This window comes from Schistocerca nitens, chromosome 6, assembly GCF_023898315.1.
Source record: "Schistocerca nitens isolate TAMUIC-IGC-003100 chromosome 6, iqSchNite1.1, whole genome shotgun sequence".
NCBI lineage: Eukaryota > Metazoa > Arthropoda > Insecta > Orthoptera > Acrididae > Schistocerca > Schistocerca nitens.
In genome coordinates, this window is record NC_064619.1 from 44273733 (window position 1) to 44299196 (window position 25464).

At 42.0% G+C, this 25464-nt stretch overlaps 1 protein-coding gene and 1 long non-coding RNA gene across 2 annotated transcripts in view; one reads left to right on the forward strand and one right to left on the reverse strand.

The window, feature by feature from the left end:
* The window catches only part of LOC126263669 (peroxisomal multifunctional enzyme type 2), a 533675-nt gene that overhangs the window by 357430 nt on the left and 150781 nt on the right, over nt 1-25464 (forward strand). The gene's annotated exons all lie outside the window — the stretch shown is intronic.
* On the reverse strand, nt 263-921 carry LOC126263675 (uncharacterized). The gene is made up of 3 exons (XR_007546884.1): nt 843-921; nt 574-684; nt 263-395 (listed from the first exon to the last, which is right to left on the reverse strand). It is a non-coding gene; the product is annotated as an uncharacterized LOC126263675 (long non-coding RNA).

Genomic DNA, 25464 nt, shown 5'->3' on the forward strand with positions numbered 1-25464 from the left:
TCAAAATGCATATTGTAGACTTTGGGATATGTTACAGGTCAGTGTCACACCCAAGATTGTGGACACGGGGAGGGGGGGGGGGCGGCATGTCACTCTCCAACTAGTGTTTACCAGTAAATAAGTGGCGGAAAATTACGGGTGGGACGGCTTAAACATGTGGAAAATGAGATTTTCATTATTCACTCACTGTATTTAACATTATTATTCCTTTAAAATCGCACAACAACTTCAATAAAACACAGCTTAATCACTCATCTGCACACTTATTTCACAATTATGTCACTTTTAAACTGCAAAATCTTCTAAGAGCTGTCTTGAATCTTCACGAGTCTCTCTCAACAGCCTTGATGTGGATAGATACGTACAGCAACCAGTAATCAGAGTCAGAACTGTGTCTGCAAAATCACAAGGATTATTAAACAATTTTTGCTGTCACTAATTACAAGTAATATAACTGACAGAGTAGATTGCTAAAATTTGCTCTAATGAAAGCCACTCAATGGGGTATATTTCACATTTGCAAGAACGATCTCACTGAAGCAATTAAGTCCATCGAAACACTTAGAAACTAACCTCTCATCTGACGAAAACGGTCTAAAGATGCAGTGGCAATTTCTCCAGATCTGTTGACAATGATATTTTGAGTTATCACTTTACTGAGTGACTAAAATGTAGTTCGCGTACCTGTGAACATAACAATTTGGTAGAATTCATTTTATATACACGAACTATTACGCTACTGTATGGCTACTTACATATTAATTACACTATTAATATTTTCACAGTTGTTTCTTCAATACAAGATTAAAGCCAACGGAAGAACAAACGTAAAACATACTTACCAATGACAGGTTTGTTGAGATGCAATTTTCTGTGTGGACAGATGTAACTTTTTCATACGGTGGTAAGTCGCAGAAATCGCAGGAGTCACAAAAATCGCAGAAGTAGCAGAAGTCACAGAAATCGCGGAAGTCGCAGAAATCACAGAAGTCGCAGAAGTAGCAGAAGTCGCAGAAATCGCAGAAGTAGCAGAAATCACAGAAGTAGCAGAAGTCGCAGAAGTAGCAGAAGTTGCAGAAATCGCGGAAGTAGCAGAAATCGCAGAAATAGCAGTGGCGGAAGGATACACGACCTAGGTTCCTTAACTGCGACTCTTAACTGCGACAAATCACAGTTAAGAATAACAGATACTGAAAAGTAGCATTCACAGAAATCACTGATATCGGAAAATCGCAGTTTAGCCCATCACTATTACAACCTCATTTTCGACAGGCTACTAAACTGTGATCTTGTTTTTTCTGCAAATCGCTTAGATAATTAACATTATCTATGAAATATTTCAGCGTAACATATCGACTGAGCTAACAGACTAAAAAGGGCACAGTGCACTTAGAAATGAGACCGCAAAAGTGGAACTAAGTAACATTAGTAATATGTAAACTTTAAATGCATTTTTAACGACATTTGTCATTTTAATTTGGACAAGACTCAACAAATGATTCTGAATACAATCAAACATCATGATCACATTTCGGGCATATTATATATCTATGTTGTTACATTAATACACATATTTAAATCTGCAACTGTTTAACTTTAGAGTCATCTTATGTTGTTTACTGTTTAAAAACAGCTTAGAACTCATTCAATATTTTTTTCTCATGTAGTTTGCGGCCATTATTTACTCTTGACATTTTAAAATATAGTAATTCGTAACAGAATCCTTTCTCAGTTCTTGGCGCCATGTAGGAACCAATGGACGTGATTTTATAATGGACGTGATTTTAAAAAGAATTCACACTCTGAAACTAGTGGACTAATATTAGTCACAACCTTAGGAATATATATTTAAAATATACACATACAGTTCAAGGCACTCAGCTGTCCAGCGTACGCAAATGTATAAAAGGATTGCGGTCAAGCTGCTGTGAGCTGAGGCGTTTGTAGTACAGCCTGCGGCTGTACACGTTTTTCTTTAGTTGGTAGCACTGAGGCAGAGCTCACAACTTGCAGGGTAGCCGCTATCACTTGTTAACATTTTTATCGCGAGACAGTGAGAGAGTGTTTGCAAAGATGGATAATTGTCACAAAGAATGCGACGTTAACATGCGCAATTGACTGAGCTACGAAGAATATTTCTTTATTATTCAACCAATATGTTCATCATTAAGCAAGTCACCGAAGAAAACGGTAATGCAAACCTGCATTTGGAGGAGGAGGAGGATATTAGTGTTTAACGTCCCGTCGACAACGAGGTCATTAGAGACGGAGCGCAAGCTCGGGTGAGGGAAGGATGGGGAAGGAAATCGGCCGTGCCCTTTCAAAGGAACCATCCCGGCATTTGCCTGAAGCGATTTAGGGAAATCACGGAAAACCTAAATCAGGATGGCCGGAGACGGGATTGAACCGTCGTCCTCCCGAATGCCCTGCATTTGGAAGTCTTCATTATAAACAAATAAGAGAATAAATATTATTTCTGAAAGTACGGACGAACAAGCTTACGAGACGACGAGAGACTACAGGCGAAACTGACTTTTGCAACAGCGTCACACGACACTGCAGCAACGAAACATGCGAACAGCAGTTCGTTGAATGTTCCGTAAGAGAGGGGGGAGTTCACAAAAACAGGAGCGAGGGAGGGGGTTGTCACGTGTCTCCTCTCGTCTTCCTTCTGCCTTCTACCTCTGACTAAAATCTACTTTTCTTCCCACCAGAATGAGATCTGGTGCAGAGGAACTGACAGAAAAATGTCAAGTTCCTTATTGGTAATTGAAAGTCAAATTTCAGTGTTACCTGTACACCATGATCATTTCCATCACGTCTCAAGTGCTGTTTTACTGACGGGTCTGTAGCTGATAAATCATTTGTTTCGGAAATAAAAGTTCCAAAGCCACAATGTCTTTATTTAATCTATTATTTAATCTTTCAACCCTGTTACTAGTCTCGTGGTCATAGCCCCATTTTCTAGCAATCATTCCTGCCATAAGGCAAACCATCAGGCTGGGATTAAGCATCACCACTGAACATGATTTTGCAATGCAATATTTTAAAAATTTTACAAGAAACTACAAGTACAGGAAATCTTTTGGCGTCTACTTGAGTGTACAATGTTGGTCAGAAGTGGGGCGCGAATGGCAGTGTCGTTGATTGACAGGCTGAATCCACTGAACTAGGAATATGTCCAACTGCTGTAATAATTTTGCGTCAGGTGTGGCTGATTCTATATATGATACGACCATTACAGATGTGGATGCTAACTGAATGTTGTTCTAGTCGTTTGTCTGGTAGTTTGAGCTGGTATTGGCTTAGACACTGTAGTAGAATACGAAGAGGTGACAAAAAGTCATAGGACAGCGATAAGGGCATTAGGAAATTCCAGTTACAGACTTCTGGGATTTGTAAAGTGCATTGAGTGCATAATATTTTGGGTAGGAACCCATGTCCAGGGAAGTACCGTTTCTGTGCTATAGCCGTTTAAAAACATGTTTGCTAGGTTGGTATGCAACACGTTAGTAATGGTGTGGGGGGGGGGGGGGTGGAGGGGGCTGGTTACGTCTGATCGGCTGATGTCATTTGATGTCCGCCCTATCTCTCTGACCTAGTTTTAGCCTCATTCATGTGTCTGGGAGTGTTAGAACAACGCGGCAGAATGCATTGATATAAACCATCTGAATGGCGAAGCATACGGTAAAGGGAGAGTTGCTCGTTACCTTTTATCAAGATCGTGCCCACAACGTCGGACTGCATCACATAGCCTTCTCGTCACAATTATGGAAGGGCGTCGAGGAAGGGTACCTTCACTGACTAGTGCTCCGAGGAGACGCCGCACACCCGAATTGGAAGAGTACAATGTCGAAGAGAACTCGTCAGTGAGTACACGAGAAATTTCTTTGAGTATTAATGAGTGGAGTCGTAAAACAATTGATGTACTGGGTCACACCTAGTCAGTTATTTGTAAAAATTGGTCGCGCTACCAACGTATACTCAAATGGTTGTAGCACGGAAACTGTACTTTGCCGGCCGCGGTGGTCTCGCGGTTCTAGGCGCGCAGTCCGGAACCGTGCGACTGCTACGGTCGCAGGTTCGAATCCTGCCTCGGGCATGGATGTGTGTGATGTCCTTAGGTTAGTTAGGTTTAAGTAGTTCTAAGTTCTAGGGGACTGATGACCACAGCAGTTGAGTCCCATAGTGCTCAGAGCCATTTGAACCATTTGAACCAAACTGTACTTTCCCGGATATGGGTTCCAAGTCAAAGTATTGTCTACTCATTCCCCTATGCATGTCGTAGAAGTTGTAAGGGAATTTCCGAACATTCTGTATACAAATGGCGGTAGTATTGCGTACACAAGCTATAAAAAGGTAGAGCACTGGCGGAGCTTACATTTGTACTAAGGTCATTCATGACGACAGATCAGCGGTTTGATTATGGCCGCACGACGATAATTTGCAGAGTTTGAATGCAGAATGGTAGTTGGAGCTAGACTCGTGCACATTCCATTTCGGAAATCGTTAGGGAATTCAATATTCTGAGATCCACAGTTTCAAGAGTGTGCCGAGAATACCAAATTTCAGGCATTACCTCTCATCACGGACAACGTAGTGGCCGACGGCCTTCATTTAAACGACAGAGAGCAGTGGCATTTGTGTAGAGTTGTCAGTGCTAACAGGCCGGCCGCGGTGGTCTAGCGGTTCTAGGCGCTCAGTCCGGAACCGCGCGACTGCTACGGTCGCAGGTTCGAATCCTGCCTCGGGCATGGATGTGTGTGATGTCCTTAGGTTAGTTAGGTTTAAGTAGTTCTAAGTTCTAGGGGACTGATGACCACAGCAGTTGAGTCCCATAGTGCTCAGAGCCATTTGAACCATTTGAACCAAACTGTACTTTCCCGGATATGGGTTCCAAGTCAAAGTATTGTCTACTCATTCCCCTATGCATGTCGTAGAAGTTGTAAGGGAATTTCCGAACATTCTGTATACAAATGGCGGTAGTATTGCGTACACAAGCTATAAAAAGGTAGAGCACTGGCGGAGCTTACATTTGTACTAAGGTCATTCATGACGACAGATCAGCGGTTTGATTATGGCCGCACGACGATAATTTGCAGAGTTTGAATGCAGAATGGTAGTTGGAGCTAGACTCGTGCACATTCCATTTCGGAAATCGTTAGGGAATTCAATATTCTGAGATCCACAGTTTCAAGAGTGTGCCGAGAATACCAAATTTCAGGCATTACCTCTCATCACGGACAACGTAGTGGCCGACGGCCTTCATTTAAACGACAGAGAGCAGTGGCATTTGTGTAGAGTTGTCAGTGCTAACAGGCCGGCCGCGGTGGTCTAGCGGTTCTAGGCGCTCAGTCCGGAACCGCGCGACTGCTACGGTCGCAGGTTCGAATCCTGCCTCGGGCATGGATGTGTGTGATGTCCTTAGGTTAGTTAGGTTTAAGTAGTTCTAAGTTCTAGGGGACTGATGACCACAGCAGTTGAGTCCCATAGTGCTCAGAGCCATTTGAACCATTTGAACCAAACTGTACTTTCCCGGATATGGGTTCCAAGTCAAAGTATTGTCTACTCATTCCCCTATGCATGTCGTAGAAGTTGTAAGGGAATTTCCGAACATTCTGTATACAAATGGCGGTAGTATTGCGTACACAAGCTATAAAAAGGTAGAGCACTGGCGGAGCTTACATTTGTACTAAGGTCATTCATGACGACAGATCAGCGGTTTGATTATGGCCGCACGACGATAATTTGCAGAGTTTGAATGCAGAATGGTAGTTGGAGCTAGACTCGTGCACATTCCATTTCGGAAATCGTTAGGGAATTCAATATTCTGAGATCCACAGTTTCAAGAGTGTGCCGAGAATACCAAATTTCAGGCATTACCTCTCATCACGGACAACGTAGTGGCCGACGGCCTTCATTTAAACGACAGAGAGCAGTGGCATTTGTGTAGAGTTGTCAGTGCTAACAGGCCGGCCGCGGTGGTCTAGCGGTTCTAGGCGCTCAGTCCGGAACCGCGCGACTGCTACGGTCGCAGGTTCGAATCCTGCCTCGGGCATGGATGTGTGTGATGTCCTTAGGTTAGTTAGGTTTAAGTAGTTCTAAGTTCTAGGGGACTGATGACCACAGCAGTTGAGTCCCATAGTGCTCAGAGCCATTTGAACCATTTGAACCAAACTGTACTTTCCCGGATATGGGTTCCAAGTCAAAGTATTGTCTACTCATTCCCCTATGCATGTCGTAGAAGTTGTAAGGGAATTTCCGAACATTCTGTATACAAATGGCGGTAGTATTGCGTACACAAGCTATAAAAAGGTAGAGCACTGGCGGAGCTTACATTTGTACTAAGGTCATTCATGACGACAGATCAGCGGTTTGATTATGGCCGCACGACGATAATTTGCAGAGTTTGAATGCAGAATGGTAGTTGGAGCTAGACTCGTGCACATTCCATTTCGGAAATCGTTAGGGAATTCAATATTCTGAGATCCACAGTTTCAAGAGTGTGCCGAGAATACCAAATTTCAGGCATTACCTCTCATCACGGACAACGTAGTGGCCGACGGCCTTCATTTAAACGACAGAGAGCAGTGGCATTTGTGTAGAGTTGTCAGTGCTAACAGGCCGGCCGCGGTGGTCTAGCGGTTCTAGGCGCTCAGTCCGGAACCGCGCGACTGCTACGGTCGCAGGTTCGAATCCTGCCTCGGGCATGGATGTGTGTGATGTCCTTAGGTTAGTTAGGTTTAAGTAGTTCTAAGTTCTAGGGGACTGGTGACCACAGAAGTTAAGTCCCATAGTGCTCAGAGCCATTTGAACCATTTGTCAGTGCTAACAGACAAGCGACACTACATGAAATAACAGTAGAAATCAATGTGGGACGTACGACGAACGTTTCTGTTACGGCAGTGAGACGAAATCTGGCGCTAATGGGCTATGGCAGCAGACGTCCGACGCGAGTGCCTTTGCTAAGAGCACGACATCGCCTGCAGCGGTTCTCCTGGGCTCTCGTGATCATGTCGGTTGGACCCCAGGCGACTGGAAAGCTGTGGCTTGTTCAGATGAGTCCCGACTTCAGTTGGTAAAAGCTGACAGTACAGTTAGAGTGTGGCGCAGACCCCATGAAGCCATGGACGCAAGTCGCCAACAAGGGACTGTGCAAGCTGGTGAAGGCTCCATAATGGTTGTCTATGTTTACATGGAATCGACTGGGTCCTCTGGTCCAACTGAACGGATCATTGACTAGAACTAGTTATGTTCGACTACTGGGAAACCATTTGCAACTATTCATGGACTTCATGTTCCCAAACAAGGATGTCAAGTCACCGAGCCACAATCGTTCTTGATTCGTTTGAAGAACATTTTGACAATTTGAGCGAATAATTTGGCCACCCAGAGCGCCCGACGTGAATCCCCTCGAATATTTATGGGACATAATTGAGAGGCCGTTAGCACACAACATCCCGCAACGGCAACATTTTCGCAATTACGGACAGCTACAGAGGCAGTATGCCTCAGTATTTCCACAGGGTACTTTCAACAACTTGTTGAGACCTTGCCACGTCGAGTTGCTGCACTAAATCAGGCAAAAGGAGATCCGATAAGGTATTAGGAGGAATCTCACGACTTTTTTTCACCTCAGTGTAGAAGGTAGGGCTAGAAATTTATACCATAAAGTCTCCACAATAGGGCTATAAAATCGCTTAGTGCGCAACAAAATAACAACAGAGGTAGATGTACGCATATAAATTAGTAATAATTATCGCAACGACAAAAATAGATGACATGTAATATCGTAAAAAAATTAACATTGTGGAATTGTAGTATTCTCACAGCTCATTTAGGTACATCTACATCTACATCTACATTTATACTCCGCAAGCCACCCAACGGTGTGTGGCGGAGGGCACTTTACGTGCCACTGTCATTACCTCCCTTTCCTGTTCCAGTCGCGTATGGTTCGCGGGAAGAACGACTGTCTGAAAGCCTCCTTGCGCGCTCTAATCTCTCTAATTTTACATTCGTGATCTCCTCTGGAGGTATAAGTAGGGGGAAGCAATATATTCGATACTTCTTACAGAAACGCACCCTCTCGAAACCTGGCGAGCAAGCTACACCGCGATGCAGAGCGCCTCTCTTGCAGAGTCTGCCACTTGAGTTTATTAAACATCTCCGTAACGCTATCACGGTTACCAAATAACCCTGTGACGAAACGCGCCGCTCTTCTTTGGATCTTCTCTATCTCCTCCGTCAACCCGATCTGGTACGGATCCCACACTGATGAGCAATACTCAAGTTTAGGTCGAACGAGTGTTTTGTAAGCCACCTCCTTTGTTGATGGACTACATTTTCTAAGCACTCTACCAATGAATCTCAACCTGGTACCCGCCTTACCAACAATTAATTTTATATGATCATTCCACTTCAAATCGTTCCGCACGCATACTCCCAGATATTTTACAGAAGTAACTGCTACCAGTGTTAGTTCCGCTATCATATAATCATACAATAAAGGATCCTTCTTTCTATGTATTCGCAATACATTACATTTGTCTATGTTAAGGGACAGTTGCCACTCCCTGCACCAAGTGCCTATCCACTGCAGATCTTCCTGCATTTCGCTACAATTTTCTAATGCTGCAACTTCTCTGTATACTACAGCATCATCCGCGAAAGGCCGCATGGAACTTCCGACACTATCTACTAGGTCATTGTGAAAAGCAATGGTCCCATAACACTCCCCTGTGGCACGCCAGAGGTTACTTTAACGTCTGTAGACGTCTCTCCATTCAGAACAACATGCTGTGTTCTGTTTGCTAAAAACTCTTCAATCCAGCCACACATCTGGTCTGATATTCCGTAGGCTCTTACTTTGTTTATCAGGCGACAGTGCGGAACTGTATCGAACGCCTTCCGGAAGTCACGAAAAATAGCATCTACCTGGAAGCCTGTATCTAATATTTTGTGGGTCTCATGAACAAATAAAGCGAGTTGGGTCTCAGACGATCGCTGTTTCCGGAATCCATGTTCATTCCTACATAGTAGATTCTGGGTTTCCAAAAACGACATGATACTCGAGCAAAAAACATGTTCTAAAATTCTACAACAGATCGACGTTAGAGATATAGGTCTATAGTTTTGCGCATCTGCTCGACGACCCTTTTTGAAGACTGGGACTACCTGTGCTCTTTTCCAATCATTTGGAACCTTCCGTTCCTCTAGAGACTTGCGGTACTCGGCTGTTAGAAGGGGGGCAAGTTCTTTCGCGTACTCTAAGTAGAATCGAATTGGTATCCCGTCAGGTCCAGTGGACTTTCCTCTGTTGAGTGATTCCAGTTGCTTTTCTATTCCTTGGACACGTATTTCGATGTCAGCCATTTTTTCGTTTGTGCGAGGATTTAGAGAAGGAACTGCAGTGCGGTCTTCCTCTGTGAAACAGCTTTACGCGTGTCATCCTCTGTTTCAATGCCATCATCATCCCGAAGTGTCTGGATATGCTGTTTCGAGCCACTTACTGATTTAACGTAAGACCAGAACTTCCTAGGATTTTCTGTCAAGTCTGTACATAGAATTTTACTTTCGAATTCACTGAACGCTTCACGCATAGCCCTCCTTACGCTAACTTTGACATCGTTTAGCTTCTGTTTGTGTGAGAGGTTTTGGCTGCGTTTAAACTTGGAGTGAAGCTCTCTTTGCTTTCGCAGTAGTTTCCTAACTTTGTTGTTGTACCACGGTGGGTTTTTCCCGTCCCTCACAGTTTTACTCGGCACGTACCTGTCTAAAACGCATATTACGATTGCCTTGAACTTTTTCCATAAATACTCAACATTGTCAGTGTCGGAACAGAAATTTTCGTTTTGATCTGTTAGGTAGTCTGAAATCTGCCTTCTATATACTCTTGCTAAACAGATAAACCTTCCTCCCTTTTTTTGTAGTCCTATTAACTTCCATATTCAGGGGTGCTGCCACGGCCTTATGATCACTGATTCCCTGTTCTGCACATACAGAGTCGAAAAGTTCGGGTCTGTTTGTTATCAGTAGGTCCAAGATGTTATCTCTACGAGTCGGTTCTCTGTTTAATTGCTCGAGGTAATTTTCGGATAGTGCACTCAGTATAACGTCACTCGATGCTCTGTCCCTACCACCTGTCCTAAACATCTGAGTGTCCCAGTCTATATCTGGTAAATTGAAATCTCCACCTAAGACTATAACATGGTGAGAAAATTTATGTGAAATGTATTCCCAATTTTCTCTCAGTTGTTCTGCCACTAATGCTTCTGAGTCGGGAGGTCGGTAAAAGGAGCCAATTATTAACCTAGCTCGGTTGTTGAGTGTAACCTCCACCCATAATAATTCACAGGAACTATCCACTTCTACTTCACTACAGGATAAACAACTACTAACAGCGACGAAAACTCCACCACCGGTTGCATGCAATCTATCCTTTCTAAACACCGTCTGTACCTTTGTAAAAATTTCGGCAGAATTTATCTCTGGCTTCAGCGTACCATGGAAGGAAGGATTGGGGTCTAACATCCCGTCGACAGCGTGATCACTAGAGATTGTGTACAATCTCGGATTATCGAAGGATCAGTCGTATCCTTGTCAAAGAAACCATTTCAGCATTTGCCTGAAGGAATTTAGGGAAACCACGGGAAACTCAATGTGGATGGCAGAATAGGGATATGGAGCCTGTAACAGGACTAGTTATAGGTTACTTAATGAATGCTCGATACCACTAAGAGTTTACCAGATTGTACAGGGTGTTTCAAAAAGAACCATCCGACTTAAAAAAAAAAAATCATAACTGTTATGTTATTGGAGATATGTGCGTGGACAGCATACTGTTGGACAGGGCAAACACTCGAGTTTTACATGGTTCCCGCTAGGTAGCAGCAGTGTGCACCCACTTCAGTTCTAGCAGAAATGGTGACAGGACAACAGAAAGCGTTTGGTGTTGTACGTTTTACGCAGTGCGGCTCAGTAACAACTGTTCAGCGTGACTTTCGTACTAGGTATGGTATGGATCCTCCTACAGACCAGAGCATTAGACGACGGCATGAACAATTCCGAGGAATAGTTGTTTATGTAAAGGCAAATCGCCGGGCCGTCCCCGAGTGTCTTGACACAGACGTCGAACGCATCCGCCATAGTTTCACAAGGAGTCTGCAGAAATCCGTTTGCCGTGCAGCTTGACAGCTCAACATACCCCCGATGTCCCGTCTGGTGTGTGCTGTGTCGACGTTTACACATGAAACCACACAAAATTCAGGTACTGCAAGCTCTTCATGAAGGTGACAAACAACAATGTAAGGAGTTCTGTAATTTCGTTTTTGGCAAGATGGAGGATGACAGTTTTATTCCACCCTTAGTGTTTAGTGACAGGGCAACATTCCATTTAAATGGAAAGGTGAACTGTTACAATGTGTGAATATGGGGTACAGAACAACCACATGAAGCTGTACAACATGATAGAGGCTCTCCAAAATTTAATGTGTTTTGTGAAGTTTCACAGGAAAAGGTGTGTGATCCATTTTTCTTTACCCAGAATACTGTTACACGAAGCATATATCTCTATATGCTTGAGAACTTTCTTTTCCCACAGTTGGAGACTTATTCAAACGACTTATTTTTCCAACAAGATGCGGAAATTTTTAAATCAAAGGATTACTGAACGATGGATTGGTCGCACTGGACCAAATGATTCAGCCTTACATTACTGGGCTCCAAGGTCACCGAACCTGACTGTATGTGATTATTTTTTGTGAGGGGTTATAAAAGACTGTTTATGTGCCTCTGTTACCAACAACAATGAATGAACTGAGACATCGCATAACAGCAGCTGTGGAAGTTATAACTCAAGATATGCTCGCTGCAGTGTGGGAACAATTTGAATACCGCACTGACGTGCGCCATGCACATCTCAAGGGGGCCGTATTGAACCCCTATGAAAAGCTATGAAAAAAAACTTTTTGAGTTTCCCGATCATCAAAAGACAAAATTAATAGTACATGTTTAATAGTTTCAGAAATATAGACATGCCAAACAAGATGATTCTTTTTGATACACCCTGTATATTACCTGATCCACAATATGTAATGGACAAAAGTTAGAAAGTATGGTTTTTCTTAATTTGTGTCAGCAAATTAAGCTATATGGTTCACTTATATACCGAATCAACATCATTAACATTATTTTAGAGCATTTAACTGTAATTAAGAGGAAGTTGTAACTAGATGGAAAAACTGATGTTTGAATTAACATACTGTCATAAATTTCAGCAAACTTTATAATTCCATTCCCATTCTTGCATTATTACATTGCCACAGAAATGTTAGGGAAAATATCTACGTCGTAATGAAACCAATAGTTACTTAGCAATATTCGTAAGTTTCAAGTTACCTAAAAACTGACTTTTCGAACATTTACCAGTCATTTGATGTATTTAACATGATTTGTGCACTTTATGTGTCATGTCAATAACGAAAATCCAATTAGACCAGTTGTAATTAACTTTTTCGTTAACGATTTTCGAACATTCTAGTGTGAACACTATTAATTTTCAGTCATTTTCATGCTACGAAATTACCATATAGAACTTTAACCTGGCATTTTGCACTGTACCTCAGTTAATGCTAATAATAAAATTCAATGTGAAATCAAGATGTAAATTAATGATTTTACGATAGGTATTGCTATTGTAACTTCATAACCAATTTCGGCAAAACAGTCAAAAGACCAATATTTAGCAATGTATTCAGAATGAATCGTCATTTATTGTCTTTAAAATCGTACTGACAGTTTGCTTAAACCATTAACTTTTCATTATAAATCAGTAAATGCAATTGTGTTTTGACAATAGACCAAAGGACATTCATTATTAAGATTGGATATATATTGCGCGGCGTAAAGCACTTGAAGGCAGTCACAGTTTGGCCAATGGAATGACTCTAAGTCTGTAACAGTGCTGTTTTGTCAGTCATGTTGGTAGAAAACAGTCTATGTTTGAACGTCTTAGTAAATGCTTATGGAAAGTACATCTTCTGTTAAAAGGATTCGTCAATGTGTTGGAAAATATTATTTTAACATCCAAATTTTTATCACGTCCGAAATCCAGGCATATTTGCAATATACATCCCCTAATGGGCTTCATTGGTTGAGGAGACTCGACGGCTCAAAGCTGAGTATTCCACTGCAAAAACTACATATCTCTCATACTACGATGGATCTCTCATAATAGAAAGTATTTTCGCCAGGACTGCAGTTAGAGTAACATTAGAGACTGTATCCTTTCAGATGCATGTCCAGTGTGTTAACCGGTGCAAGTTAGTTTGTCAGCTAGTTAGTTACATGTTCTATAGATCATTTGAACGATTTTATCTATCAAAATGATGTGGGAAGGGTCAATTTAAAGGGCACATGGAGTAGAAGAAGTTGTCCAGTAGAAATGAGTTTCATTAGATTTAAAGCTTGCTTTGCTACGTGTCAACATTTTGTGTTATTGGGCAAGTGGTCAAATACTCGTATATTGAACTCCTTTCTGAGCCACAGACAGCTTTAGTAATGGATAATAAAGGCGATTTTTTCTTGAACTGGTGTTGATATGGACATGACTATTTTTCTAGTATCTGGTCGAGTATTTATGACGAAATTCATATGTTATATATTTCGAAACTGCAGTTAAAATTCCCAGCTCCTTGAAGAGTTACTTACAAGACGACTTTTATGAACACCGATTATTATTTTTACTTATCGCATTTTTGTAGTCAGTATTTCCGTCCTAAGCGATAAGTTACCCCTGAAAATTATTCCATAAGACATTAGAGAGTGGAAGTGTGCAAAATACACTGACAGAAAAAAATCACAACGTCAAGAAGGAGCTGTGCGACATAAAAGGAAGATGGAGGGCGTGTTTCTACATCTGAAAGATGATGTCTCTTCAAATTTCCCACCAGTCGCATAAGACTGGCGCTAGTAGCGCCACTTTGAGGATGTAAATCAGGTTTGCTATAAATACACGCTGTAACGCTCATTAGCCTTAATTACCTTTGAAATTGGATGTGGTTAGCTAATGTTACGAGGGTGGTATGAAAAGTTCTCGCAACGGAATAGACAAAAGTACTTACATCACTGTAACTTTTTTAATTTTTACGTGTAGTCTATGCACTTGGTCCAACGATATTTAGATGCCTTGATCCCATCTCGAAAATGAGTTTCCTCCAGGCCTGCAAAGTAGTTTTTAACTCCGGTTATTAATTCTTTGTTTGAAGTGAATCTTCGTCTACCAAGAAAAATTTTCAGTTTTTGGAAGAGATGGAAGTGTGACGGAGCCATATCATGTGAATAAGGCGGGTGTGGCAACAGTTCATACCTTAGTTCGTGCAATTTTGACATGGCGACTACACATGTGTGCGGGCGCGCATTGCCTTGATGGAAGATGACTTTCTTCCTTGCTAAACCTGGCCTTTTTTCGCGTATCTTTTGTTGCAATTTGTCCAGGAGGTTGGCATAGTATTCTCCAGTAATTTTTTGCCCAGTGCGGAGATAATCTACAAACAGAATCCCCTTCGCATCCCAGAACACTGATGCCATGATCTTTCCCGCTGAAGGAATCGACTTTGATTTCTTTGGTGACGGAGATTCAGCATGTTTCCACTGCTTTGACTGTTATTTAGTCTCTGGGGTACAGTAGCGCACAGAAGTTTTATCTGTGGTCACAACCCGGCGCAGTTGTTTGTTTCTCCTAAAACGGGCCAAGCATTGTTCCGATAAATCCATCCACATGCGTTTTTGACCCAGCGTCAAGAGTCGCGGCACCCATCTTGCAGAGAATTTTTTCATTTCTAATTCTTCAGTTAAAATGTGATATACCCTTTCAGATGACATCTGGCAAGCGTGAGCAATGTAACACACTTTCAATCGGCAATCCTGCATGACCATTTTGTGCACTTATGCAATGATTTCTGGAGTAGGGACACATCTTGGCCGACCACTGCGCGGATCATCATCTAAGCTCTCGGACCAAATCTAAATTCATTTGTGCACTTGGCAACAACTGAATGTCAACCAGCGTATTTTGGAAATCGACATGAATGTCCTTCGATTTCATACCCTTCTTTACAAAGTACTTAATCACTGTTAGAATCTCGATTTTTTTTCCATCTTCGCAAATCACTCTCTTCCAAGAGCACTGACGTGGCACGTATTTACAGGCAACAGTCCAATGTATATCACGTGAACAACTCGTTTTGCTAGCGCTGACCTCTCACAGTGATTCCGAGAACTTTTCAAACCGCCCTCGTAGTTAGGAACGCCTTCAAGGCGAGGAAGACGCCATTATCAACACCTCGCTGAGTTTGAATGAGATCGTGTGATAGGGCTACGAGAAGCTGGATGTTTCTTCTGCGATGTTTCATAAATACTTGTCAGGAATGTAGCCAGAGGATGTGATTGCTGTCAGTGATCATCACAAGAATGTGTGGTCACAAGAAGACAGGTCTCTGGACGCCCACATGCCACTACCGAGGCAAGATCACGGTGTTCGGCGTATGGCTCTGGCGCATCGTACTGCATCTGCAGCAACAATTTGAGCAGCTGTTGGCATCACAGTGACACAAAGAATTGTTACAAATCGGTTATTTCAAGGGCAGCTCCGAGCCAAACTCCTTGTAGAGTGCGTTCCACTGACCCCAAATCACCACCCTTTGCAGCTTCAGTGGTGTCAAGCGAGAGCTCATTGGAGGGCAGGGTGGAGGTCTGTTGTGTTTACTGGTGAAAGCTGGTTCTGCCAGTGATGGCTGTGTGTTGGTTAGAAGAAGGCCAGTTGAAGGCCTGCTGTCAACTTGCCTGTGTGCTAGGCACACTGGACCTGCACATGGAGTTATGGTCTTGGGTGGGGTTTCATCTGACAGCAGGGGCACTCTCATGGTTATCCCACGCTCCCTGACTGCCAATCTGCTCGACAGTCTGGGGATACGGCCATTCATGAACAACATTCCAGAGGGTGTTTATCAGCAGGATAACGCTCGCTCTCATACAGCTGTTTAACTCAACATACTCTACAGAGTGTCGACATGTTGCCTTGGCCTGCTCGATCACCAGATCTATCACAAATTGAGAACACACGGGACATTGTCGGCCGACAACTCGGCGTCGACCACAAACAGTATTAACCGTGTCCGCCCCAATAGCTGAACGGTCAGCGCGTTGGATTGCCACGCATGGTGGCCCGGGTTCGATTCCCGGCTGGGGAGGGAGATTTTCTCCCCTCAGGGTCTGGGTGTTGCGCTGTCGTCATCATCATTTCATCCCCATTGTCGACGCGCAAGTCTCCCAATGTGGCGTCGCACTCAATAAGAGCTGCACACGGCCCTTGAACTTCCCGCCTGGAAAGTCCCGGCCACTGACGCCATACAATCATTTCCATTTAGTATTAGCCGTCCCTGTACTACCCGACCAAATGCAACACGCATGGAACTCCATCCCACAAACTGAAGTGCGGGACCTGTACGAGACAATACACGCACGTTTGCGTGCTTGCATTCACCGTTCTGGCGGTTACAGCGGTTATTAATGTACCAGCATTTCATATTTTCAATGGCGTATCTTGCGCTTACATTAACCTGTGAGCTTGCAATGTTGATCACTGAACGATATTACCTAGACAAATGTATCCCCGAAATTTCATTACTCTACATTAATTATTTTTTGGAGCTGCAACTTTTTTCCGTCAGTGTACGTTACCAGGTTGATTCGTTTGTTTCCAAGATTACAAACCATACGAAGAGCAAAAGTAGCTGAACTTAATTTTTTGATCAGCTCAGTAATATGTCTGTACCAGTTCAAGTTTCTATAATATATATATATTCGAAAAAATGTGCATACTACCTGTTTACTGACACCTGATTATGTGTTACATAGTTGTTGGTTTGTCTCTGTTTATTGTAAAGACCTGAGTATAGTGTTTTCTCAAAATTTAGTGTGAACCATCTCCAGAGAACCACTTAATAATTTTCTGAAAAACATCATTAACAATTTCTTGTGTGGTTTTCGCTCTAATGTTTTTTTTTTTATTTTTATCTTTTTTTTTTTTTTTATAACACTAGTATCGTGTGTAAAACGCGCCAGTTCAGCTACATGAGTATTAAGCGTAAGGTGTTTACACATGTAAGGAATATGGATGCCATTCAAGCTAAGGCGGTTTCTATGTACCAGGTGAGGGGCATCATTTAATACCTAAAGACAGAAAGTGAAACGAAATATGCGGTCCCTCCTGAATGTCCAATCGCGCTAATTTTACACGAAATTGTGTAGCCTAGTACGGGTGTATCTTCTGGTTCTGCCAATAGCAGGCGTTTGGGAATCACCAGAGGGTGACCTTTAGTTTGTGTACTCCGGACCTTAGTACAGGGACGGGGTCCACCTCATAGCCTGCCGTTCAAACTTCCAGGTAGTCTTATCGATCATGAGATCGGATTTCAATTAAGTACGGTGTTAATACCGTTATCTCTCGAGTGCGGCCACATAACTGATTGTAATCGCGGCCACATCACGCTGTGTAGTACGGAAGCACTCGCCTGTTTGTCAAGGCAACAGTATTTGACGCCATTATGTTATCGTGACAGAATTATCGCTGCACCTGTCGATGCCTGAAATCTGTTCTGGCGAAAGTGTTTGCAAATATAAAATAATAACCGTTTGGAAACACCAAAAGAGTACACAGAAATAAATTAAACGGTTACCTGAGTAACTGACACTTGTAACAGTTTTATTTTGTTTCTCTTCATAAACGAATGTTCTTTTACAAACTATAGTTCAGTATACTGACGAATGAGAGGTTTACAATCCTTAGAAGATTGGCGCTAAAGTACTGAGACAAAATGGTGCAAATGGCTCTGAGCACTATGGAACTTAACATCTGAGGTCATCAGTCCCCTAGACTTAGAACTACTTAAACTTAACTAACCTAAGGACAGCACACACACCCATGACCGAGGCAGGATTCGAACCTGCCACCGTAGCAACAGCGGGGTTCCAGACTGAAGCGCCTAGAACCGCTCGACCACAACGGCCGTCTACTGAGACAAGCAAGTAATTAATATGGATATGTTTGTTTGCATGGCCATCTTCCGCAGCAGCTGTTGAAATCAGTTATTATTGGTTTCTGAAATTTAATTAAAAAGAGTTTTACACGAGACACCGTTTGCTTTTCTTATAATGTATCTTCTGCGGTTAATATGCAAACTGGATACAGTCTGTAAACAATATTTTTGTTTATAAAGTTGGTATGCACTTTACTTACGGTGTTTCTGCCTCTTGTTTACTTATTCTCCCACAGGAGATGCTTAAACATAAAAGCGAAACGCGTCTGGTGTAAAACTCTCTTTAATTAAATTTCGTAAGCTAAAGACGAAGAGCCGGTTGCTGTGACCGAGCGGTTCTCAGCGCTTCAGTCCGGAACCGCGCTGCTGCTACGGTCACAGGTTCGAATCCTGCCTTGGGCATGGATGTGTCTGATGTCCTTAGGTTAGTTAGGTTTAAGTATTCCTAAATCTAGGGGACTGATGACCTCAGATGTTAAGTCCCATAGTGCTTAGAGCCATTTGAACCATTTAAATACGAAGAAACCAATAATAATTGAATTAGTCAGGAGATTATAACGAACAGTTATCGAAACTTTGTGGTTTATTTAACACAACATGTTGGCTTTCGTTAGTGAACAGAGCATCATGAGAGTGCAACGCTGCACCATAAGATGTGTAATGAAGAGTCTGATGTGTTCGACAATGTATATTCCATGTTTGGTTATTATTTTTGAATGTCTAACGGCATATTAATTTTAAAGCACATGATAGGACGTGGTAAAGTAGACAGATTTACATTATTCATAAGGTAGTATTTGTACTAATGAGAAGTAGTGATTTGTGTTTTTCTTGTTTTATAGAACTTGATAGTGGCATAATGTAGTCCCGAAACTTTTTGTGTTCAATAAATCACACATTTTCGACAACTAGAGCCCAATAATCTTGTTATCAAACGGTAAGGAAGACGCAGCAAGTTATCTTGGATGGAGAGTCATCGACTGATGTAACTTCGTGTAGTATGTGCCCCAGAGAAGTGTGTTGTATTTTAATGACCTTGCAGATAATACAAATAGTAAATAAGGCTTTTTTGAAATGACACAGTTATCTATAATGAAGTTCTATCTGAACGAAGTTGCACAGGTATTCAGTCACCTCTTGATAAGATTTCAAAGTGGTTCGAAGACTGGATACTTGCTTTAAATGTCCAGAAAAGCAAAATTGTGCGCTCCACAAAACGAAAAATGTGGTGTCCTATCACTATAGCATCAATGAATCATAAATGGAATCCATCGATTCATACAAATAACTGGGTATAACTGTTAGTAGGGATATGAAATGGAACAAACACATACGAATAGGTTCAGTCATAGACAAAGCAAGTGGCAGATTGAGTTTCATTGGTGGAATACTAGGCAAATGCAGTCTACAAAGTATACTGCATACAAAACACTCGTGCGACCCTTTTTCTGAATATTGCTCAGATGTGTGAGACCCATGCCAAATAAGAGCAGCAGGGTATATTGAACGAATGGATACAAAGGAGGGCAGCACGAATGGTCAGAGGTTTGTTGAGCCGTGGGACAGTGCGAAGATACTGAAGGAACTGACAAACTTCGAAAGATATACGTAAACTAGCCCATGAAAACATACGTAGATTGCTTTTAGAACAACGTTTATGTACTGAATCTAGGAATGTATTACGACTCCCTACATACCGCTGCCATTGGGATCGCGAAGACAAAATTACTTACAGCACGTACGGAAAACGTCAAGGCAATCATTCTTCCTGCAGTCCGTACATGAAGGGAACGGAAAGAACCCTAATAATAGGAATAGTTGGGCGTACCCTCTGCAATGCACTTCATAGCGGTATCTGGACTGGAACATGAGATACGGAAATAATCTCCTTACTGATATCGTGATGCTGTTGTATGACAGCTTCACAAGAGGTAAGCAAAAATCTGCTACAGTTAGAAATCTGAAGTGGGTGTAAAAAAGATGGAAAGTCAATAAAGGCATGTTTGTGTAAAGAAGGTAGGATTGCAGCATATTACCGTTGTTGTTCAACTTGTAGCCGTAGAAACAATACAGGAAATAAAACTGTGGAGAAGAACAAAATTTCAAGCGGAACAGACAGCAACATTGACGTTCGCAGAAGACACACACACAGCCCATTTGGCCATGTGCAAGGAAGATATGCAAAACCTAATGAACTGCATACTGAGAACAGAATATGGTTTATGAACAATGCAAGAATGAAGGTGATGAAGAATAATTGAATGCAGAATAACAACTTTCGTAAAGTCAGAATCGGCAACAGCACAGTAGTAGAATTCTCCTTTTACGAAGCAATGTTTCACAGAATCAGCGAGTCAAGAAGACATTAGAAACTGACGCAGAGAGCTTTCTTCATAAAAAGCTATGCTGGTATCAGATACCGATACAAAAATAAGGGAAAGTTTCCTGAAAGCGTATGACCATCTGGACCACAGCACTGTACACCACGGCAGTGAAAATCAAAGTATCAGAAACCTCGAAATGTTAAAAGTTAATTAGCCACACAAAGTAACAAATGAAGAAATACCGAAAAGAAAAGGCGAGGAAAGCAGTGTATGGAAAACACTTACGAGAAGAGGGGATGAGTTGGTGGGACTTCTTCCATAGCATCCAGGAATTTGAGTAGTGGGGTTATGTGGCTCCAAGCACAGCCAGCATTGTCGCCAGAGTTTCTCCCTCCTCCTATGACATCATCAGTGACAACATGCATTATTGGCAGGCTTCCCCCTTTCCCTACCCCCCCCCCCCCGCCCGCCCGCCATTCTGACATCACTGACATCATAGGCCGATTGCCCCATATATAAAATGATGGGAAATTCAAAATGCAGTGGTAAATTCAAAGTAGTCCTATTGTGCTAGAGGGTTTTCCCCCATTCCTATGATGTCACCACTGAGGGTCCAGTTGGCCTAAGTGTAAATTGGCAGATAATCTAAGATGGTGCATTGTTCTGGTCGTATCAGATTAAAAAAATCCATGATGGTTATCCAAGATGGCTGTCCTGGAAATACAAGCACAGCTGTTTTATGTCACAATTCAAGGCTGCCGATCTGGGAATACGAGCATAGTTCTTTGATGTCACAATCCAAGGTCGCGATCCAAGGTGGCTGATCTGTAATACAAGCACAGCCCTATGATGTTACTTTTCAAGATGGCTGACCTGGGAATATAAGCACAGCCGTACAATACCACGGTACAATACAGGCGATGTTAGCATAATCTGCAGGACGGTCAAATAACTTGTTCTAAGTTTAAAACGTTGGGAAATTCAAAAAATCTTTGGCTTTCCTCTGAAGCCACGGCTCATTTTTGCTTAGAATCGTAAGTTTAAACTGGAGATAGACTCAAATAGCCCAGTTTAAAATAATTTCTATATAATTTCTTCCATCACTCTAATATTACAGCTTAACAATTTACCCCCATCCATCTGACATCTCAGTTTAAACAAATTCAAACACCCAGTTACCTCAAGACTGAAATCCAACAGCTGACTTACCCCAAGTTTTAAATTATATGCTGTTTAAACACTATGTTATGATAAGAGATGAACAAATACTTATTTATTTAAACAAAAAGTGCAAGTGGAGTCTCCTCAGTGACCCACAAGATAAGTCTGCTCCAGCAATGTATTAATAATTGTGAGCAGCACTCTGTCAGCCACCAAGTTACTGCACCGTGCTGTGCCAATGCCATGCCACTAGCTACCAGCCGACAGTTCCGGCACTGGAAGCACTACTGAGCAGTACGCACATTGGTGGCACGGCACTCTCCCCTGCAGTGCCTGCCCACATGACATCATATGACTCCCACTTCTCTGACTTCTCCTTTCCCCCACCGCCATCGTGAAGCCTGATGCCTTTCACCTGCATCAGATCATTGCTACTTGCACTGAAACATGTCATAGCAATCATCATCCCAGCTTCTGTGCTGTGCATTGCCTAGTGGTTGTGTGAAGTGACATATCACGGAAATATTCATGTGCAAGATTGAGATCTCAGATGGGTTAAAACTTGTTGTTCATATCCAAGACGAAGATGTATTCCCCCTGCAGGTCTAAACCTGTCAGCTATTTCTAGGAACCTACTTAGGAGATGTAAACTTGTTTTTCTCTCACAAGAACATAACACGGGAAAGCACGTATGTATGCCATTTCAGTATTAACCTGTTTCAATATGGTTGGTATTTATGATGCTAGGGATTTTCCCCCTGTTTATAGCCCTCAACACGAAAATCACTTAGTTGATGCAAACATGTTTTTCCCCAGCAGGTAGAAACCTGTTATTCACTTACCAAGAAAAAAGCTTATGCATGCTATTTCTGATCTACATGGCCATTTATAACAGACCTAGGAAATTTCACTTCATAGGAATTTGGAGATATACTTTCTACCGCTAGTTTTATACAGTACAAAGTTACGCTACACATATACTCTATGGATAAATTTGAGCATAACCAGCACAAGACAATCTGTCAAATAATAGTAAATGAAGGTGACGAACCTTCTGATGTGCTAATCAAAGATTACATTGATTCAAAATACGTAGAACTCAGCCATCAAATAAGGGAGCTTCTCGGAGATAATAATCGTACATTAACACCCTTCCTATTAAACCATCATCCACGTAAAAATGAATAAAGATATTTGGTTGGTGTGGTACAGGTGGTTCAGTCGCAGTTGTATGTTAATTCCATAGATTCAAACAGTAGGTAACACAGTCTTCTATTCTACCAAAGACTGAAACAATAACTTGTCACAGTTTGCTGCATCAAAGCGGCCACACTTTTTTTTTAAGTTAGCAATGTGCAACTGAAGAGTTAACATTGGTGCCATGAATGGCCAATGTGCATCAGCATTATTCTGTATCATCAACTGCGTATGTATATTTGTGAAGTATGTGTATGTGCATAGTTTAGCTGCGCGGGATTAGCTGAGCAGTCTAAGGCGCTGCAGTCGTGGACTGTGCGGCTGGTCCCAGTGGAGATTCGAGTCCTCCCTCGGGCATGGATGTGTGTGTTTGTCCTTAGGATAATTTAGGTTAAGTAGTGTGTAAGCTTAGGGACTGATGAACTTAGAAGTTTAGTCCCATAAGATTTCACACACATTTGAACATTTTTTTGCATAGTTTAACTCGTTTTATTTTTGTTTACAGATGATATTGTAAAGTATCCCCTGACAAAGATGCCTCAACAAGAGGGCATACCCATATTCAACACGTCTCTCATCATAAATTCAAGTCGAAGGGAATTGTCAGTATTGGTATGATGTCCAATCATGAATTCAAACAAGCTGTGATTTTTGAAAACCTACATTATTGTGGCATAGCATGATATTATCCCATGCAGACTGCTGTTGGCTGTATGATTACTCAGTTGCAAGCACGGGCATGTTTGCTCGAAATACCCAAACACCTATAGTGGTATTAGCCGATCACAGGATCAGTGCATGTGACTTCTCATGAACAATTAAGTTTTTTAAGGAAACAAGATCGACTCATTTGCAGAAACAGCCCTTCCAGACTTTGATGTGTAGCATATTTACAACTTCTATGGAAAATTATGAACCTATTTACTACAACTGTCAGGGTAAACTCCAAAATCCACAAAGAAAGAAGTGGGCTACTACTTTGATGCATGTCGTATGTCAGTACATGGAACTATGTATGTGTTCACAACACTTGATGTGTACATAGGACTGTGTTCTTATTTGAGTATGTATATATACTTAGCTACATGTAAAAATAAACAAAGTGTATGTGTATGACATCTGTGTTCTTTTTTCCCATCCTGTAATACCGCATGTATGCTAGTGTAGTCATATAGACTTCACCATGGGCGGTTGGACGAAACATCCGCTTCACAAAGACTTTTGGTAACTGTTTGGTCTGACAGTACTTGAATATAAAAGATTAAGAATGGATTACCACTGCCAGACAGCATCAGATAGATAATAGTTGGTCCAATTGACTGCAACAAGACAAACGTTTTCATGTGTCTGTTAATGGATCTAGACTTTGTTCGCTTCGAAAATACATATGTATTTTCAAAAACAATATTCCAACCCAAATATCAACTGCTTGTGCGATGCTTTCAGGTGTTGACAGTGTTATATACAATATTTTCGCTGAAAATGATGATACTCCACTACCTGAAGGAGTAAAACCGAACTCTATATTCATATGTGATGAGTCACAGTGGAAAATCAAGATCTAGTACGAAAATACTGCTGCTTCACCCAACATAGAAGGATGAATGTCTTTTACCTAAGCCAGATATATAGGTGTCCGTGCCGTATGCGGCAAATGCCGCCCATCAATATTGCTGCCCTCCAAGATTGGGCTAGTGGCGCCACCCATAATAGAACAGCAGTGGCAACAATGGATTGCACTCAAAGGCTATTTTTAAATGCTTGGGCTGGCCGCACCGAAAAACGTTGTGTTTTGATGTGGGATAATACAGGCTCCCACGTTCTGCGAAGAGTTAGTGTTGGAAACTATCACAGTCTCATCAAATGTTATCCCATGTCCCCCATTAAGCCAATATTTTGCTACCACCGATTTTTCCGGCTGTTGTAACCTCATATGACGGCAATGTTCCACGCACCTGTCCTGCACTGTCCGAATCGAACGGTTGATGTACAGCTTCCACAAAGACACCAAATTTTATATGTGTCAGGTTTCCTCAGCTCTCAATTATCATGCACAGAGTCGAGAATTGCCCCAATTTGAAAAGTGGACAGAAAACATTCTTAATGTTAATATTCGTTAAATTCTTCTAATCTTAAACGATATGCCCCCAGCATAAGGAATGAGGCCACAGATCTGTGCTACATTCTCTGAGAAGCAGATTAGTCAACGTATGGAGTTTAGACAATCTCCGGAGGTGCATGAAGAGGAGCATATATCTGTGGCCTTTATTCCTTAAGCTGGAAGCCAATTGTTTAAGACTGGAAGAACTGTTATAGGAAGTTTAACGTTAAGAAAAAAATGGTTCAAATGGCTCTGAGCACTATGCGACTTAACTTCTGAGGTCATCAGTCGCCTAGAACTTAGAACTAATTAAACCTAACTAACCTAAGGACATCACACACATCCATGCCCGAGGCAGGATTCGAACCTGCGACCGTAGCGGTCGCTCGGCTCCAGACTGTAGCGCCTAGAACCGCACGGCCACTCCAGCCGGCTTTAACGTTAAGACCAAGTTTCGTCCACCTTCCCAGATTAGGGCACTACTCGGCTCTGTGAAATATAATTTGGGGCTATGATACTTAGCATATACATAATTATGTGCCAATACTGGAAGGTTTACATTGTCCGTCCAATTCGCACAGCT